We start from the raw sequence: 19,588 nt of genomic DNA on the forward strand, positions 1-19,588 counted from the left end.
TACTTGTAAAATCTGGACTTTCCTTGACTTTGACTGAGTTTGGGGTGGATGATGACATAAACATTGGTGATATCTTCGAGTATAAGTAAAAAATTAAAAACAGAATTACCATATGATCTAACAATGACACTTCTGGATATGTATTTAAAGGAAGCAAAAATGGGAACTTGAAAAGACCTGTGCACCCCCATATTCACTGAAGCAAGACAATAGCCGATTTATAATTTACAATAGCCAAGACATGGAAAGAACCTGAATGTCCACTGATGGATAAATGGATAAAGGTAATGTGTCACACACACACACACACACACACACACACACACACACACACACGAATATTACGCAGTCATAAAAAAGAAATCCTGCCATTTTTGATAGCATGGATGGACCTAGAGGGCATTATGCTAAGTGAAATCAGTCAGACAGGGAAAGACAAATACTGTATGATCTCACTTATATGTGAAATCTACAACAAACAAACAGAAGCCCAACTCATAGATAACAGAGAATAGATTGGTGGATGCCAGAGGCAGAGAGTAAAGAATGGGTAAAATGGGTAAGGGGGTCAAATGGTACAAACCTTCAGTTATAAAATAAATATAGTCTTGGAAATATAATGTACAGCATGGTGACCATAATTAACAATATTGTGTTGTGTATTTGAAAGTTGCTAGGAGAATAGGTCTTAAAGTTCTCATCATACTCATACATAAAAATTTAACTATGTGTGGTGATGGATATTAAGTACACTTATTGTGACGATCATTTCCCAAATAACGAATCATCATGTTGTTCACTCGAGGCTAATATGTTATATGTCAATTACACACACACACACACACACACACACACACACACAAATATATATACAGACTACTAAGATTTTGATGTTATCAATGTCACTCACTGTATCTGTTTCTTCAGACACCAGACAGTACATGACTATAGGAACACGAGGCAAGTTCATGGTCCAGACCCATTTCTGCGGAATAGTGCAAAAAGTCCTTCACTGGGCCAGACGTAGTAACACCTGAACCCAAGACTCAGCTCTGTCACTTGCTAAGCAGCATCTTGATCAAACCGGTTCTCTGCACTTAATGTCCTGCCCACAAAATAAGGTAATAGTCTTAGAAAATATTTCATGTTGTTTCAAGATCTAGCATCTGGTACTCCTAAGTCACTCCTTCATTGCCTTTAAGGGCTATTGAAAAATAAACGGTGATCAGAATGCTTAGTGACTATCTTCAGTTATAAATAGCAAACCAATCCTATACTTCAATAGCAGGGTGGAGGGGGAGGTGGGGGAAAATGGGGTTGTCCTGGGGAGGGAGGGAGGCTATCCCAGCTGCTCTGATGATGAGGAAATAATCACTTAATGGCCGAGCAATTTGTAATGCAGCTGCCGGGGGTGCAGGGACACAGGTGTTCTAAGAAAGAAAAAGAATTGGGCTCTTTCTTTTCTATATCCCATCACTGATGAATTAGCAATGTAGTTTTAAAATAAATGATTAAACTCCCGGTGAGGAGTGTTCTTTAGAGTCCCTTGATGAGTAAGGGTCTGAAGGGTTGATGAAGTTTCAAAGCTCCCATTTTAGGAATGAGTTCTCAAAGTAGGAGAATCTGACAGAAATAAAAGTCATGGGAAATGTACACCAACCCCCTACTTGATACTGCGATAATTGCCAGTCATTATTTTTACTCCTTGCAGTAAAATAAAATCAAAGCAGTAACAGGTCAGAGTAACTCTCTTCTTTCTGGGCCACTGGGTTTCAAAGAAAAAAAAAAAGAAGTTTCCATTCTTTGATGGCATCTGCTGGGCAAGCAGGGTGTCTGGTATATTTTCTCATGTGATCCTTAGAGTCTTTGAGAAGGTCTCATGTTCTCCACCCTGCAGATGACACAACTGAGTCCAGCTTTCTTCCTTGCCCGAGCTCACCCCGCGTTGATGTCTGCAGTCATGTGGAGACATTAGAATATTGGTTAGGGACACAGATTTTGAGCCAGGCTTTTGCAACCTGGAATTGCCACTGTGCGATCTGGGATAAGTGACTTAGCTGTTTGGAGTCTCAGCTTCCACTCAGCACCGTGCCTAGCAGACTATGACTATGGCAACGACTCTTATTAATTCCATCTGACTTCAAAGCCCTTGCTCTTTTACTATATATTTCTGTGCTGAAAGTCACACAGGTTTCTGGGAGAATTTTAAGTCAAGCAAATAAATACATCCAGCTACGAGAAATCCAACTTATCCTAAAAAACAGTATGTGTGTTAGCTTCCCTAATGTTGGAATTCTGTTGTTAAGAAGGAAGCATGAATCAAAAGGAATGGAATTCTGATTCCTTTCAAAGGATGTTCATCCAACAGCCTTTATACATTGCCTCTCTATTCTGATTATTAACTTGTGCATTGTCAATGGTCGAAGCAGGACCTGTGCAGTATCTTGCATCTGAGAAGTTTCCAGAGTCTGTCTTTCAATAGATTTCCACTGGAAGGAAGTAAATCATAACCTAATCTCATCATCTTCAGATTGAGCAAGATCTGCTGTATTACAAATCTGCTTAGTCAAGGAGCGGCTCTCATGGCCTGCCTTCCTCCAGCTGTCTAAATATCGCTCAGCTCCAAAACCTCTTTCTCCCACTTCCTCTGCGAATCCAGCCCTGAGGCCACGTCGACCTTTTTCTCCTTTTGAGACTTCCAAGGTCCTCTGCATCTGTGCCACACATTTGGGAACTTGTTTTTATTATCTTGTATGGTCTTTTGGTTCATTTTCAACCCACATTTGTTTCTTGGGATTGGGGACCATAGCAGAAATCATTTGTGGCTCTGGCAGAGTTTGGCATTATAAAGAAAGAGTAACGGAAGAATGACTATACACTCAATCATTCAAAGTGTCAGTTTTATATGAGATTAGATGCAGGCATAAGGGAACTGGTAAACTAGAAAATAAATGAGAATAAATCACCTAGACTATTACACAAGAAGGACACAAAGATTCAAAATATAGAAGAGTGTGAAGGCATTGAGCACATCTAGCCTTAACAATAATAATAATAATAATAATAATAATAATAATAATAATAAAACTGAGGTCCCCGAGAGAAGAAAAGAAAGAAACAATGAAACAATGAGGAGACAATGACAAGAGTTTTCCTTCACAAAACAAAAGCATTGATACACAGATTCAAGAAACTCAGTGGCATCAAAATAGGGTAAATAAAATGATTGGAGGGGCACCTGGGTGGCTCAGTGGGTTGGGCATCTGCCTTCGGCTCAGGTTATATGATTCCAGAGTGCTGGGATCAAGCCCCACGTTGGGCTCTCTGCTCAGCAGGGAGCCTGCTTCTCCATCTCCCTCTGTCTGCCACTCTCCCTGCTTGTGTGCTCGCTCTCTCTTTCTCTGTCAAATAAATAAAATCTTTAAAAAAATGATTGGATTTGGTTTTCGTACTTCAGTATTAGAAGGTTAATTTCACTCATTCACTACAGATGTTACATCATGTTTTATCATTTCTTGTTCCCTGCTGATGTTTTCAAGGTTATCTTTGTTTCTCTAAACTTGTAAGAATAAGAATATTTTAAGGGTTAATTTAAGGGTTAAAAACTAAATATTTTGATCATAAGCTTCTTTTATCAGTCGGTTCTTTTTCATGGTCCCCTTTGTCCCTTTGTTATCTGGTTATCTTTGACACTGTGCTGGTCATCTCCTATAAAACTTGTTTGTAGGAATAATTTGAATAAATGCTTTACTCCAGAGAGGATTTGCATTTGCTTCTTCCAGGCTCCTAAGGGAAGTAGTAGCTCAAATACATCTTTAAACAAATCCAAAGTTTGAAATTCACTGGGAGATCCATGTGATTGGAACCCTAGCTGCAGTCCCTCCCAAGCATTAGTCCTTCTCCTATTCATTTTCATTCCATATTGCCCTTATGTTCCTACGTTATTGGTTCCTATCAGACTTTCCATCCTGTGACAGTGCTGGGCTATGATGTCTGTCGTCTTTCCCCCATGAAGTTGCCAAACGTAAAGCTGATCTCTTAACTGTGCTTTTGACATTTTTATGGGACAACGGAGATAAAAATCATGTAAAAGTAGTGCCCATTTGCATATACTTTTCTTGGTTTCCAATTTTGTTCTCTTCTTTCTCCTTTCCCTTCCCTTTCTTCCTTTCTCCTTCCCATTCTCCCTCCTCCTCCCCTCCCCTCTCTCCCTTTCCATCCCTCCCCTTCCCTTCTCTTTCCTTCCCTTTTCCTCCTGTCCTGTCTTCTTCCTTTCTTTCATTTTTTCCTCCTCCTATTTGTTCTGGTGATTCCTTACTATCTTGCAAGCTTGTTGATCTTATAATCACTATTTCTTCAGTTTTGCTGAGTAGGTGCTGTTTGCAATGAGTTTTGATCAAGTAATCTGTTATTATTATTTCTCTCAAATACTTCTTTAAGTCACAGTACATAACAATTGGTAATTAACAAATACAGTGGTGTTCATGTATTTTATTTTCCTCCTTCTATTTTTAAGTATGCCCCCGGAGTTCGCCATACCTCCTGCACCTAACATTGTGCCTGGCATGTAGTAGCTTCCAAATATTCTAAATAAATATCCTTTGAATAGGTTCAATGTCCTCATCTCTAGGATAGGAAAAATACTCCCTACCTTTTTGGTTTATTATAAGATTTATAATTTATAGGCATGGATATAAAAAAGTAACTGTTGAAGATTATTATGGTTAAATATCAGCAGATGTTAAGAAGTAACTGGCTTGAATGGGACTGATTATATAGCCTGCTAAATCTATTCTATTTCAAATGTCTTTGTTGCTTTCACTTTACTGAGAAGCTACACTTGCTTTGACCCTTTCCTCACACATTTGAAATCTTGAGCAAGCAATATTGATTTATCTCTGCAGTGATGGAGATGGCCTTTCAAGGAAACATCATAAATATCTGTTGTCAGTTTGAATTTCTTTTGTTTTCAATGGTTCTGTTTTTAAAATTTTGCAGTATTTATGGTAAGGAGCCAGTTTCCAGATGTGAATACTATGTCAAGTATTTGTTTTTCTAATATTTAATACTTGAAGTAGCCAGAATCTATTTTAAGAAAAACTTCTCCTTGTGTCTTAACCACCCCCCCCCCCTTAGTCTTTGCAGGGTGAAGTGGGAGATGCAAGAACAGGGATACTGTCTCCCTATCTCGATCGAGCATGGTAAGGACCACCATAGTGGTGTATGCAAAGAAGTATAGGGCTGGGATGAATGATTTATATATCTCAGCTTTCCCTTAGGCCTCACCATCCCCTGACAATCCTGCCAATTCTTTGCTTTCGCTGATCATTTACAAGTGTTGGGATGATGACATTGTTTTTTGGACCAGGAGTGTTCAGAATTTTATTTTTCTCAGCCCAGGAAATTCATAAATGTTCTTTGATGTTGATGAAGAAGATGGCTACATGAAATATTACACTCTGAAATAGGACCAACCATTTGTGATGGCAGAATTAATGTCAGCCCCTCTGACACTCAAGTTATTAATTTTCTCTTAGATGAAATGAATAGTTTGGACTCTATATTTTTCCTTCCTGAGCTAACATTTTTCACTCTATAACAGAATATAAAATGGACCCTACTTGTCTCAGTTTTGGCTGAAACTGCAAAGATAAAAAATAGAACGATAGCTTCCAATGACCCCACAGGAAGATACTAAACTACTAATGCTACTTGATCTTAATGGAGCACTGAGAGCATTTCTGGGGGAGAATCTTGGTTGTATAGCATTGCCTTGAATATTGCAGGACTTTGACGTCCTAGCACCATCCCCCTAGCAAACTTGCCATAGAACTCCCTCGGTAAAATGTCAACCCCCAAAATGTACTTTACATATTTCCAAGTACACAGAAGAGAATAATGTTAATTTCCCATTAAGAACCACTTTCCAGCTGATCATCAACCTCTAGAGTGGAAACAGTTTGAAATTAAAAAGCAGAGAGAATTTCTTTGCAGAGTGTGAACCATTCACACTCCCAAAGGACAAGAATACATGGTGCTGCCATCACCAACATCAGTTGAGAGTATGGGAGAGCCTTTGGAAGACATGCCATCTATCCCACAAGTGGGAAAACCATGACAACTGTTATGACATGTGTCTTGAGTCACCTGAGGCAGCACATGGGAAAAGGAGAGAGAGAGAGAGAGAGAGAGAGAGACAGGGCGCTCAATTGAAAAACATGTTTGTCCAGTCTGGAAGACATTCTACATAAGCACTTCTATTAAATCATTTAAAGACATTTCAGGGAAGGAAAAGTGTCTGGAATCTTCAAGAAATCATTTGGTGTGACTTCTTATTCTAAAGAAATATTCACTCTTTTAAAAAACTTATTGTGGTAAACATACATAACAAAAAATTTTACCATTTTAGCCATTTTTTAAGTGTACAGTTCTGTAGTGTTAAGTACCTTTACAGGGTTTTGAAACCATGAACGCCATACAACTCCAGAACATTTTCATCTTCTAGAACTAAAACTCTGTACCCATTAAACACTAACTCCCTCTTTCCCTATCTTCCTAGCTCCTGAAAATTACCATTATACTTTCTACCTATGAATTTGACTACTTAGCAAAATCCTAAGAAGCAATACATTTACCTTGTGGATATTCTCCTTGAAACCTAGGAGAATGCTTTATATTTTAATAGGAAAGTTGGAAAATAAGGGTACTAGTAGGAATGGGGTCCTTCCACATGGGAAGTTTGTTTTCTGGGTAAAGAAACCAAATAAGATTCTGTCAAAGTCATCCCAAGATCTTAAAAACAGAAAGTGATAGGAAGTTATGTCAAAGAGGGAGGACCAGAGCTATTCCCAGGGCAGGTGAGGTAGTGTTTATCCCTTTAGATGATGTATTATAATCTGAGCAAACCCCAAATTCCTCAACGGATAATTATTAGGCACTCACTTTGATTTTGTTACAGCCACAAATATCACACAGTGGATGCTGCAGAAGCTTTGGAATCTAGGACAGAATTGGGTTGCTTTTTAGTTGTTTTTTGAGCCATAGGGTTCTTTATATATTCCAGATATGAATCCCTTATCAGATATATGATTTGAAAATGTTTTTTTCTCATTTCATGAGTTGCCTTTCCACTCTATTGATAGTTTCTATGGACGCACAACTTTCTAAAATTTTAATGAAGTCTTATTGATCTATTTTTTTCTTTTGTTGCCTGCACTTTTGATATTGTATTCAAGAAATCATTGCCAAATCCAATATTATGAAACTTTCCTCTTATGTTTTCTTCTAAGAGTTGTATAGTTTTAGCTCTTACATTTAGGTCTTTGATACATTTTGAGTTAGGTGTAAGAGAAGGATCTAAGTTCATTCATTTGTATGTGTGGATATCTAGTTTTCCCAACACCATTTGCTGAAGATTGCCCTTTCCACATTGAGTGGTCTAGGTACCCTTGTCAAAAGTCAATGAACCATATATGCAAGGTTTTATTTCTAGACTCTTTATTCTATTCCATTGTCCTATATGTCTGTTTTTATGCCAGTGTCACATCGTTTTAATTGCCATAGCTTTGTAGTAAACTTTAAAATCAAGAAATGTGAGACCTTCAACCTTGTTCTCCCTTTTCAAGGTTGCTTTGGCTACTCAGTGTGCCTTGAGATTCCATATGAACTTTAGTATGACTTTTCTCTTTCTGCAAAAAAATACTGCTGAGGTTTTGATATTTCATTGACTGCATATAGATTACTTGGGTAGTCTTACATCTTAACAATATTAAGTTTCTAAGCCACGAATCAAAATGTCTTTTCATTTATTTGTGTCTATGTTAATTTTCTGCAATGTTTTGTAGTTGTCAGGGCAAAATTTTTTCATCTCTTATGTTAACTTTTTTCCTAAGTATTTTATTCTTTTTAATGCTATATAAATTGAGTTATTTTCTCAATTTACTTTTCGTATTGTTCATTGTTGGTGCATAGAAATGCAACTGATTTTTACATGTTGCTTTTGTATCTGTAATTTCACATTTTTGTAGAATATTTAGGGTTTTTCTACTTATAAGATCTTGTCATATGCCGAGATTACTTCTTCCTTTCTAATTTGGATGACTTTATTTCATTTTCTTACCTAATTGCTCTAGCTGTAACTTGTAATACTATGTTGACTACAAGTAGCAAAACTGGGCAGGTTTGTCTTGTTCCTCATCTTAGAGAAAAAGCTTTCAGTCTTTCCTGTTTTACTACTGTGGGTTACTACTTTCCTGTTTTATTAGCTGTGGGTTTTTCATATATTACCTTTATTATATTGAGACAGTTTACTTGTATTCTTAATTTGTTGAGTCTTTTTATCATGGAAGAGTATGGAATATTGTCAAATACTTTTTCAAGTGATATGATCACATACCCTTGTTTTTTCATTCTGTTAACAGTGATTATTTTTAATAGGTGAATAATCTTTGTATCACAGGAATAAATTCTACTTGGTGATTGTATGTAATCCTTTTAAGGTGTTGCTGAGTCTAATTTTCTGGTATTGAGGATTTTTGCATCAATATTCATCAAAGATTTTGGTCTGTATTTTCTTTTATTTGTGAGGTCTTTGTTTGGTGTTGGTATCAGGGTAATGCCGTCCTCATAGAATGAGTTAGGAAGTGTTCCTCCAATTTTTGGAAAGTCTGAGAAGGATTGGTGTTATCTCATCTATAAGTATTTGGTGTTACCTTCATCGATGAAGCAATTTGGTCTTGGGCTTTTCTTTGATGGGAGGATTTTGATTACTGATTTAGTCTCTTTACTAATTTCAGATCTGTTCAGGTTTTCTATTTCTTTATGATTTATAGGAATTTCTCCTTCCATCTAGGTTATCTGATTTGTTAGTTTATAATTGTTTATTGTACTCTTACCATTTTTTAAAAATTTATGTAGTAAAAATAATGTCCCACTTTCATTTCTAATTTTAGCTACTTGAATCTTCTTTTTTTCCTAGTCAATCTAGATAAATTATGTCAATTTTACTTTGTTAATCTTTTCAAAGAACTCTTGGTTTCATTGATTTTCTCTATTTTTTAATCTATTTTATTTGTTTCTACTCTAATCGTTATTTTTCTCTTCTTTATGCTAGCTTTGTATTTAATTTGAAACTCTTGGTTTCATTGATTTTCTCTATTTTTAATCTATTTTATTTGTTTCTACTCTAATCTTTATTTTTCTCTTCTTTATGCTAGCTTTGTATTTAATTTGATCTTCTTATTCTAGATTTTTAAGGTGTAAAGTTATGTTGTTGATTTGAAATCTCCTTTTTAAATGTGTTTTCAGCTTTAAATTTCTCTCTTAAGACTGCTTTCTCTGCATCTGATACATTTTAGTATGTTATCTTTTCATTTTCATTTGTCTCAAGAAATTATCTAATTTCCTCTGATTTCTTCTCTAAAGTATTCATTGCTTTAGACTTTATTGTTTAATTTCCATATATTTGTGACTAATCGACTTTTCCATCTGATATTGATTTCTAGTTTTATTTCATTGTGGTTGGAAAAGATGCTTGGCATGATTTCAATCTTGTAAAATTTATTAAGACCTTGTGTGTGTGTGTGTGTGTGTGTGTGTGTGTGTGTGTGTGTTATCATATGACCTATCCTTGAGAATGTTCTTCAGAGAATGTGCACTTCAGAAAAATGTGTATTCTGTATTGTTGGTGGAGTATTCTTTATATGTCTGCTAGGTCTAATTGGTCAGTAGTGTTATCCAGGTCTTCCAAAGTGGGACATTGAAGTCCCTTACTATTATCATATGGCTTTTTATTTCTTCCTTCAATTCTGTCAGTGCTCCCTTCATATATTATGGAGCTCATTTATGTTTATAATTATTATGTCTTCGTGGTGAATTGGCCCATTTACCATCATGTAATGTCAATCTCTGTCTCTTATAGCAGTTTTTACTTAGTCTATTTTGTCTGTTAATGTTACGTCTATCTCTGCTCCTTTTTGGTTACTATTTGCATGGAATATCTTTCTCCATCATTTCACAATCAACTTATGTGTGCCCTTAGATGAGTTTCTGCTTATAGTTGGGTCCTGTTATTTTAAAATAACCATCCATTCACCAATATATATCTTTTGATTGAAGAAATAAATCTATTTTACATGTAAAGTAATTACTAACAAAGAAGCACTTAGTTTTACCATTTTGCTATTTGAGACTGTATGTCTTACACATTTTCCACTCTCCATTTCTTCTTTTTTTTTTGCCTTTTGTTTTTAGTAGATTTTTTTGGTAGTAACACATTTTGATTGTTTTCTCATTTCTTTGTCTATATTCTATAAATACTTTCTTTATATTTATAAAGGAGATTACATATAATGTTTTAAAGTTGTGACAATCAATCTTGAATTGAAATCAACAACTTAAATTATATACAGAACTCTACTCTTTACAGTTCTGCCCTGCCCAGTTTATGTTAGGGATGTCACAAATTGCAGCTTTATCAATTTTTTTTTAAGATTTTATTTATTTATTTGACAGAGATAGAGAGAGCCAGCGAGAGAGGGAACACAAGCAGGAGGAGTGGGAGAGGAAGAAGCAGGCTCATAGCGGAGGAGCCTGATGTGGGGCTCGATCCCGGAACGCCGGGATCACGCCCTGAGCCGAAGGCAGGTGCCTAACCGCTGTGCCACCCAGGCGCCCCAGCTTTATCAATTTTTATTCATTAACATAGATTTATAATAATTTTTATACCTTTGTCCTTAAATCCTGTAGTAAATAAATTGAAGATACAGCCAAAATGACAATAATCTGAGTTTTTATATTTGTCTGAGTATCTTTCATGTACTTTATGTCTTTAATTGGCTTTGAGTTATTGTCTAGGATCTTTTTATTTCAACTTGAGGAACTCTTTTTAGCATTTCTTGTGGGGAGTTCTAGTGGAATGGACCACCTCAGTTTTTATTTGAAAATGTCTTGATTTTGTCCTCATTTTTGAAGGACAGTTTTGCCAGATATAGGATTCTTGGTTGACAATTTCTTTTTTCTTTTTTTTTTTTTTCCTTTCAGCATGGTAATTCTATCATTCCATTGCCTTCTGGCCTGCAAGTTTTCTGCTGAGAAATTCACCAATAGCCTTATTTAGGATACTTGTACATGATGCATTTTTTTTTCTTGTTGCTTTCAAGATTCTCTCTTTGTCCTTCCACAGTTTGATTGTAATGTGTCTCTTTGAAAGTCTTTGTGTTTTTCCTGCTTGAAATTGGTTTGAGCTTCTTCTATTTGCATATCCATGTATTCCTTCAAATTTGGGAGATTTTAGCCATTATTTCTTCAAATAAACTCTCTGTTCTTCTCTATTCCCTTTCTGAGGCTCCCCTAATGCATTTTTTTGGTCCATTTGGTAGTAATAAATTCCTTAGTTTCTGTTCACCATAAATTCCTCAGTCTCTGTTCACTTTTTCATTATTTTTTTCTTCTTACTCTTCAGATTCAAAATTTTCAAGTTACATGTCTTCATGTTTGCTGACTATTTCTTCTGCCTGATTGAAACTACGTGTTTCTCTAACTCTTTGAGCATATTTAAGACATTCGATTCATAGTCTGTCTTTAAAGTCCAAAGCTGGTATTTCATATGTTCTGTTTCTGGAGATTTGTTTTGCTCTTTTGAATGGCCCATGTTGCCCTGTTTCTTTGTATGCCTTGTGATTGTGAAAATTGGGCATTGGAAAAACAGTACTTCTCCCAATATTTGCTGACATGAAGACTTAAGGTCTTTTTAGGACTTTTCTGGGGATGCATCTTCCCTGAGGCTGTTTGTCTGCTTTTTTTAATAACCAATTTTCCCATATGCACATGTACTTTTAAGTTTCCCAAGAGTCTTACCCCTGCTTCTTTTTGGGGTCTTGGGTGTTCTATTTTGTTTTCTTCCAGTAATAGCCTTGAGTGTACAGTCTTCTTGCAGTTTTTACATGCCACACTTCCCACCACTACCTTCTGCAGCTTCCAGCCTGAGATCCAACCTATCTTCTGAGCTCTGAGTCAGGTGAGACAGAAACCAGTCCATCAGGCATCCCACAGACAGACCACAATGCTGCAGACAAATTCTGCTTTGTCTTCTCAACCCAAAGGAAAAAAGTGAGATTGGGCCACTTCCTCCCAGCCATGCCATGCCAAGCAAGAGGGGGGCAAGGATGAGTAAAAATACCACAAGATTTCTTACTATTTTGAATATAGTTTTTCTTGTTTGGTGTCTCATTGGTTGTTGTAGATTTCTAATGGTTTCCAGAGTTTTATAAGGCTAATTTAGTGAATTTTTAGCTGTTTATTTGATATTTCCTTGGGGACCTGGAGCATAATAGTTTGCAATCATGTTGATCTCACAGTAATTACTCACTTTTGTACTTAATTTCATATTTGAAATTGTGTATCCTTTTTTGTAAATAGGCCCTACTCCAAGCTGTATATAGTTTGGGGCCCCAAAACCTAGATTTACTCCTGGCTGGCTGAAGTAAAGTTTTAACTGTGAAACATGTATGAATTTTTACTATGTTACTGGACATATTAATTGTAAAAGTAAGTCACTTTATGTCTAAAAGAGACCAACTTTTTTTCTTTTCCCTCCATCTATTAAATTGATCCATCTATCAAGAGTTACAGAAAGAATCCATTCTGGGTCAGGGAATGAACTGGACTTTTGGGATTGAAAATAAAGAATATGTATATATCCCCTATCACTCTCTTTTGCTTTCTCTTTATCTATCAATCTACTTTATTGCTTAGCATATGAAACTATAACTAACCCTGTAAAAAGGAGAATATATATATTTTTTTAATTTGAGAGTCTACCATTTAAGAAAATGTTTACGAACACTGGGCTTATAGTTAGACTTTAATTTTGACCTTAGGTCTGTTTTTATTGACTTGGGAAAGTTGTTTATCCTCTAGAAGACTAGATTTTCTTCGTCTGTAAAGTACAGATTATAGAACATATTTTTGGATTGTAGTAAGAACAAAATGAGCTAATTCAAGTAAGGGTCTTAGCATAATTCCTGACATGTAGAAAATCCTAACACTCAAAGAAGGGTTACTGTTATCATCCTTACTATTACCTGTTGAAATATTTAAAGAAGCAGGTAGTTTGGTTCACCTACTTTATAACTGGGTAAATTGAGGCCAAGAGTTTAAAACTTTTAATTGGGTAGATTGAGGCCAAGGGTTTAAACATTTGTTCATAGTTATTTGAGTTGGTAACTATACTATAGCTTATAAAATGTGGAAATTATCAACATCTTCTTTTCACCTTTCCATCAGTTCATTATGAACTGCAAATTATAAATGTTTCCAGACCCTGAGCTGAGTATGCAAGATTTTCTGGATGCACCAGGCAGGTGGGGCTGGATTTGGAACTTTTCTAAGAATTTAGTCCCTTTATTGCTCATATTGCTGGAAAATCAATGACTTGTGCCAAACAAGTTGTTTTCTTCTCTTGACAAAAAGCAGATCAGCAAATTTTCATATTGCACTATTTTCAATGGCTGGAACATCAACATTTTATAACAAGAAAAAAATTAAACTTCTTCAATATTTGGAAAAGAAGTGCTTGTAAAAATGTTCACATCCATTCACCATCTGGAAGAGCAAGGTTTTATAGTTAAGCCTAATGATGTTTAGAGTCACTAAGCATCTTGAAAAATGACCTCTTATTGAAGACATTTCCTCCACAGGACACCACAGTGTTCATCCTTCTACAACTTTACACTTGCTAAGGACTTATCCTAGAAAACTATAAAAAATATACATGAATACTCAAGACCATTGCCTTTTTACTGGGGAATGTTTTGAGGCCAAAATGAATTTCAGGTTCAGCAGTAAAACCCAACAAATCTTGGCTCTTTATTTCTCTCCTAAATCCCACATTCAGAAGTACTTATGGACAGCTTCTCACGTGCCAAACACTGCACTGGAAATAGATAATTCGGGTATGGATCTGTGTATTCTCATTCTTCTCAAGTGGAGCCCTTGCTCATGCAAAAGTCCTCCCAGTTCCTTTCCCACTTTCTCAGAGCTGGGCCAAATGTGACATGCCTGTTCCTCATACATAGTCCTTCGGGTCTGTGTGCATTCAGCAAAGGGGTCCTCAGGCATATGTTGAAATAGTGATTGATTTCCCCCATCTGTGAGCAGGATGAGGTTTGCTAGATGTAGGCAGACCTGTGTTGAGGGAGAATAGCCATGCACACTTAAAATAAGCCTAACTTGATATTTTCCTAAGCCAATTAATCATGCAGGAAATTGTCCTAATTCATTTCTTCCTTTTTAATTTACACTTTGGGGTTATGATCTCAATATGCAGATGTATGGAAACTAATCTGGCGAGTCTCTTTTATACTCTCTCTAATTATGTGAGCTTACTGCCTGGCTATGGGAAGTTTTCCTTTGGCCCTGGCTAACTGGTCACCTGATTAAGGGGACTGAGAAATTTATGTGTGTCTTTAGTGATTATTCTAAGGTTGAAGACAGGTCTTTCTTTTTAGTGAGCATGTAGGTGAACTGGAAATAGAAATTTTATTTTCATCCGTAACGAGTACATTTTCTATTGTCTTAAGTTTTTTGCATTCTAAACACTGAAAGTTTCTTTTCAGTTTGTGGGGCACCAGTCTTGGACAAAGATGGTTTCCTTCCCCAGGATGCATATGTCTAGGTCATAACAATGCTGAGCTGTCATCTGGCAAATGCTCAATGGTGGCTTTCTACTAAACATTTACCCCTCAGCAAGAAAGAAAGTCAAAGAACTCTCACTCAGTCTTATGAAGAGTAAAGCTCACATATTAGGCAGAAAGCTAGACCATCTAAAACTCAACCTTTGGTGTTACTAGTGTTACAGGGAAGGACAGTTTCTTTGAAGTATAGTCGGAGGAAGAAATAGGAAACCAGTCTGACTCCAGAGGTTCTTCTACAGTTTCTGGACCAGCAGCATCACAACCCCTGGAAAACTGTGTTAGAATTGAAGTTCTCGGGCTCTGCCCAGACTTACTGAATTACAAATTCTGCGGTAGGGTCCAGCCATCCTTCTTTTAATCTTCGAGGTGATTCTGATACATGCTCAACTTTGAGACCCATTGTCTAGCTAGGCCATGCTCTCTTCGCCTCCTCACATTACCTCCCAACACAGAGCCATAGCAGAAGAGATTAGATACTATCCAGTTTTGGTCAATTTCGGCTAAACTTTCAGGTAGGCAAAAAAGTCATTCAACTATTGGTATCTATTGTGCAGGACCTTAATATTATCTTTTGTCCTAGAAGTTCTTAGTTCAGTTTCTGGCACACAATAAATGATTTATTAATAGTTGTTGAATGAGCATGATCAATAAAATATATATATATATATATATATATATATATATACATATATATGTATAAATATATACACACACACACATATATATATACACACACACACACATATGCCTACATATGGGAAAACACACACACACATATTGAAGTAGCTAATTTATGTAATACGCTAATATTATATAAATATTTTTAATGATATAAATAATATAAAATTAAATATTGTATAATATTTAATATAATATCTAATATAAATAATATAGTATATACATATTTATAATATTTTATAAATAATATAAAATTAAACATATTATATTATATAAACATATTATATAAAGTAACTACTTCAATAAAAGGCTAGAAGTAGGGCTATGGTCTAGGTGATTGCAGACCACTTGTGAGGGTGAGTCCTGAAAGGGAATGGATAGAAAAGCAAATTTCTCCTTGAATACTCACAGAGTCAGTTTCTAATGCCAAACATTATTTCTTCAAATGTTGCCCCACTGGAACCTGGATTGCCACAATAGCGTTCTGGATATTTTCCTCCCTTCAGCATTGGCCTATTCCAATGTATTACATAAGTAACATTCAGAATAATGTTCCTCCAAGGTCACTTTGCTTGCATAATTCCTTTTAGAAATTCTCCAGTTTGTGGGTTCATAGCACTCTCTGTGCTGTGCACCCACAGCATTGTGTGAATACCTCTATGCTAATGTAAATGTCTCTCTACATAACGAGATCCTTCTCTGTCTCTAAAGAGATTGCCGTGGAAAGAAGTAATGCATTAATTCCTTTGTGTAATTCTTTTTTCTTATTCCTGGGATTTAGTACCTAAAACTGGCTTATAAAAACGTGCCATGTGTGTTTGCTTAATAAGGGAATAAAATTAGTCTCTGATCATAGTTTACGCTCCTTCCATAAATTTATCCAAACCATCCAGCTTTGCCCATTTCCTCATCTATCCTTCTCATCTTGGGTCTGACAAACCCCCTTGGAGTCCACTCCTTGCTCAACTGGTTGCTTAAGCTACCACTGGGCCGTACCTTAGACATCTTGGGGGTTACTCTGTATTTGGAGGTTCAGAATTGAATGCCTCGAAGCTGGCAGTGAAACACTTAAGGGACTTTGTACTTCTTTTGGCTCAATCTCTGATCTAGAAATCCGAAGAGTTGGCTTCCTGACCAGTTGCACACTTCTCTGCTTAGCAAACTTGTTCATCATAAAGCCTCAAATAGGAGTTTATTTATTCTTTCTAGTGAGAACGACAACATAGTGGAATGTCGGACAATGACGATTCAGTGACTTCTGTCACTTTTGACTCTCAGAGGGGCCATCACCCAGTTGAAGCTACGAGCCTCTCCCACGAAGTCTATGTAGCCTTTGAGGGCAGCTCTGGCTGCCCATCCCCCATGTGTTCTGCTCGCAAGCATTCTACATAGGCAGGGGCAATGTCTGCCATTACCACATTCTTCCACAGGCTTTCAGCTGTTCTCAACCATTCTTCATATTTATAAAAGTTAACCAGATGTCCGATGCTGATGAAATCGCCCGAGATACATCTGTCAAAGAATGTCATCTTTCAAAGTGGTTCCAAATGGGTTAATTTTATTACCTGTAGTTGAAATTGCTAAAGCCCAAATCAAACAGAGAAGAGGTGGATTATGGCGCTACTCTGTCCCCATCAGAGTGACACACCCCTCTCCCTTTGCGCTTTGTTTCAGTCCTGACTTGATTGGTGGGATTTCCGCCTGTAGATTTCAACCTCTGGGGTCAGATAGGAAAACACAGCTTGGCCTCACTTCATCCTAGTCCCCCAGCTTCCACTTAGGCAAGCGTCTTCAGAAAATGCTGGTTCTTCACTTGAACTCAGAATGTTCCAAAGCAGAAAATGGAAGCGAAGCACACCCAAACTGCGGCCACCTACCAGCCATAAGTTACATATGTAAATTCTGCTAAATTTTTTTTTTTTGCATTTGCTTGTACTATTTTCACATTTATATCCTAAATTAATGTAGTGTGAATTCCTTTTAAAGCACGAGATAATGTTGCATAGGACTTGCGGGCATGGATTTTGGAGTAAGGAAGACAAGCATTTGAAAGCCAGCTCTATCCTTTGTTACATTCAGGATCTTATAGAAGTCTCTTCCCTAAGCCTCAGTGTTCTCATGTGGGTATTGAGGATAACAATTCCTAGCTTAAAGGACTGATGTGAGAAATCACAAAAGATATATTCATTCTACAAATATTTTTAAACACCTATAGGAGGTGCTGCCTGAGTGGCTCAGTCGGTTAAGCGTCTTTCTCCGGCTCAGGTCATGATCCCGGGGTCCTGGGATCGAGCCCCACGTCCAGCTCTTTGCTCAGCGGGGACTCTGCTTCTCCTTCTCCCTCTGTCTGCCTCACTTCTCTCTCTCTCTCTCCCCCTGTAAAATGAATAAATAAAATCTTTAAAAAATTACAAATAAAATAAACATCTATAGGAATTGAACCAAGAGAAGAGGAGGCAACTGTGAGCAAGACGAGAATGGCCTTCCACTCCTTCTGGGTCTCTGACCTCAGGGCTTGCATAAGCAATGAAAATTGTGCTAAGAGTCGTGGAAGAAACAGCCAGAATGTTTTAAGAATCCATAGCATGACATCCACACAGTCTGGGTCATGGAAAGAAATTGTCACAATATACTAGGTCAGGGGAAATGTCCAATGGCTAAGATAGGAAATCCCTGATTCACCTGTTCCTGGACATTTTGGCTGAGTGCTGAAAAATGCTGAGTAATTAGTTAGACAGAGAAGGCTCTGGGGAGAAGGGAGAGGGGAGAGCAGGAAGCCTGAATAAAGTTCTGAAAAACTGAAACAAGCCCAGGAAGACTCTAAGGAAACACATGCGGGTCAGCCTTGGCCTGAATATGGAAGGCCTCATGGGCCTGATAAGGAGTACATTACTATGCGCTGGGTCTGCGGTATGTTCTCAATAAATAGTAACTATATCATTCAAAAAACGTGCGTTAATTGGCTTCTAAGAAGTAGGAGGTATTCTTACTAGTAACTACTTTAGAACTGACGTTTATTTTTCTGTAAGACATCTAGCAGAGCCTCCCCTCTGTGAGTATAATCCGTAAATGTAGATTTGTGGCCTGAAATCAGATTGTCTTCAGGCGCACAAGCAACTTTCTTATTTTTATTATTTTACATTTTATATAGGCCAACGTCTCCACTACCCGCATGGGACACTTAAGTCTAATTGTCGATATAAGCAGTTAAACCGACTCCTTCCCAGAAGAATGCCAGTCACCCCAGGCAAGAGCTTTTGGAAGCTTGGCATCTTTCAAATGCCTCATTTTGAATAAGCAGGGTACTCTTCTGGAAAGATTTAAGGCCGCGTTATGTAACTTGCAATTAGTGGCTTCCCACAAATTACATATCAGTCCAGCAAGTACAATCTCCCTCAAGTGCTTTGTTGACTGGCTCACGGGATTACCCGTCATTGTCGTTCAGGGGTTAGACATATCCTCCCCCCGCCCTTTCTCCCCCACTTAGATACACATCCCAGGTGCCTAGCCCAGGCCGCCTTACCTGGGTCTTTACAAGGCCCTCCACTAGGGACACACAAAAGCAATGTCCCATGTTGCCTTGAAGAGATCTTTTATTTTCCCGGCAGGAATATTTTTCCATTTCATTTTCAGCATGTGGGTGACGCGTAACCTACATCGGCTTATCACCTCCATGACAGTAAATCAAAGATGCGCAGGAACAATAAAAACATATTCTTAGCAGTAAAATATGACACAGTTGCCAGTACTGAGCCAGATCGATTTTTTCACGGACCATAAAAGCGAAGTGAGCAAGGAGATGGGAGAGGCTGGTTTCTTAAGGCAGAAAACACTTACAGGGGCACCGACGCCTAATCAGATACAGTGAATAATTCTGAACCGCGGAACATTTTGTCAAAAGCTCTTCGCCTCTGCTAAACAGGTTTTGGGGAGACGCTGCCTCCTGGCAAAGGCGACGTGTGCCTGATCGCTTCGGGACACGGCTGGTTGACATCAGCGTTTGGGCGGAAGCTGACGCGGTTGCAATGTCATGGTAGGACCCAGAAGGACGCTGGCTGTCCAGCTCGTGCCTGTCGGCCGGGAACACCTTCCAGCACAGGCAGGGCGGGCTTACGGACAGCAACGTTTCACTGTTAAAAAAAAAAAAAAAATAGAGCAATATGATAGATATGAGGAGTCTTAGACTCTGCCAGGTTTGGCCTCTTTCCAGCTCTCGG

At 37.5% G+C, this 19,588-nt stretch overlaps 1 long non-coding RNA gene across 1 annotated transcript; it reads right to left on the minus strand.

Moving 5' to 3' along the window:
• Positions 1-10,515: 10,515 nt before the first annotated feature.
• On the minus strand, positions 10,516-19,367 carry LOC148107557 (uncharacterized). Its single transcript, XR_015722106.1, has 3 exons — positions 18,895-19,367; positions 15,781-17,747; positions 10,516-13,602 (listed from the first exon to the last, which is right to left on the minus strand). It is a non-coding gene; the product is annotated as an uncharacterized LOC148107557 (long non-coding RNA).
• Between the last annotated feature and the right edge of the window lie 221 nt (positions 19,368-19,588).

Source organism: Ursus americanus, chromosome 28 (genome assembly GCF_024610735.1).
Source record: "Ursus americanus isolate L20-20 chromosome 28, mUrsAme1.1.p, whole genome shotgun sequence".
Lineage (NCBI taxonomy): Eukaryota > Metazoa > Chordata > Mammalia > Carnivora > Ursidae > Ursus > Ursus americanus.